Source organism: Pinus tabuliformis, chromosome 9, assembly GCF_031772625.1.
Source record: "Pinus tabuliformis cultivar Carrire ecotype Pingquan chromosome 9, CPIR1, whole genome shotgun sequence".
NCBI lineage: Eukaryota > Viridiplantae > Streptophyta > Pinopsida > Pinales > Pinaceae > Pinus > Pinus tabuliformis.
The window spans coordinates 1097529068-1097530607 of NC_142307.1; the positions used below are offsets into that span (position 1 = coordinate 1097529068).

At 35.6% G+C, this 1540-nt stretch overlaps 1 long non-coding RNA gene across 1 annotated transcript; it reads left to right on the plus strand.

Annotated features, from left to right (window-relative positions):
- Nucleotides 1-210: 210 nt before the first annotated feature.
- Nucleotides 211-1017, plus strand: LOC149152497 (uncharacterized). Its single transcript, XR_016262824.1, has 2 exons — nt 211-277; nt 365-1017. It is a non-coding gene; the product is annotated as an uncharacterized LOC149152497 (long non-coding RNA).
- Nucleotides 1018-1540: the final 523 nt, after the last annotated feature.

Consider the following 1540-nt stretch of genomic DNA (forward strand, 5'->3'; position numbering starts at 1 on the left):
GCATCCTACTTGTTTTTATACTGATGTGCTTTTAAAGTCCGATTTACCTGCTTTTATGTTCATTGGTTTCAGATTAATAAAATTATCAAATCTTATCTTTTTCCTCACGTTAGAATTTTGGTGAATTTCATTTAGTTATAATTTTGATGAAATTGATAGTGTTCATAATATTTCCGGGGTGCCTTCTCATTTATGATTGCTTCCCAGACAAAACAGAGTGCTTATTGAGTATAATGCTTCAGCGCCATGTTTATAGGCTCCCGGATTACTGTTCCCTGTGAGTATCTCCACTCTTAATTGAGAGCCACGAGAAATTGTTTGTCAACTTTGGATTCCTATCTGAGTGAAATCTGTTATGCATCAGCACAAGTGCTAAGAATGAAGAGTAGACTGACAAAATAGTCAGCCTGCAAGCATGGAACAATTTCAACCAGTAGGTTTTTACTATTTCATTCATTTGACAGCTTGAGAATGGGCACCATACTGTAATCGGTAATAGGGCCTTGGAAGGGTATTAAAGGTGACAGATGCCACAACCAAGTATACTGATAAAATCCTTGATGTATCTCGGGGCACTGTGTACATTATCTGTATCTTCATATAGGTACAAAGGATTGCATTTGCACCATTTTCAAATTGTTTTATATTTTAGACCCGGTGCCATCTACAGTTAACATTCTTTTGTTCTTTTGTTCAGGTGCAGATGATTACTATGAAATATAAGGTTGTAATGGCCCAAACTTAGATCTATTATAATTACACCTATTATTCCATTGTAGTGATAGGAGAGTGGTTTTGATTAATGGTTTTGTGTCCAATTGGATATTCACAACTAATATACTATTGTGCGTTTCTTGTAGTGAATCTTATCTGTTTAGACTAGCTACTCAAATGATTATTTGTCTTGGTGGTTACCAAGAATTAGCAAATACTGTTATAATAATGCCTTACGCAGAGTACTGTAATTTCTGATTACAACCACTAGTGGTTGCCCGGGATAAATAAATTTTGATCTTACAGCAGGTTGTGATATCAACCATCCAGACACGCATTGATACTTCCAGTTGGAACTTGCCCATGGAAATGAAAATGGTTTTCAGAGTACTTAGAGCTTTGCAGAAAATTAAAAACAAACAATCCATATATTAAATCTGTCATGGTTCTTGATCACCTGACTAAGGCTTGGAACTTGGGCTTCTTTGTTACTTTCAACCAAAGCTGTTAATAGCTCCCCTCTCTCCTCCCTGTTGTTGAACATAACCTGCAATCATTCATTTTCAATTTGATCACAAACTGTAAAACATGGATGGAATAACAGTCTATTTATAAATCCAGGTATTTGTAGTTTATGGCAATTATAAATCTATATATTTGTAGTTGAGCAATTATTTCATATCTTTTTGTACCTCTAGAAAGTCATTGTAAAGGAAATCTGGGAACCATATTTTCTTGTAACATGCCACAGAAAACAATGCCTTGAGCCCTCTAACTGATGTGGGAAGCAGCAGCTCAACTGAAGAAGAGAACCCAAGTCTGTTGA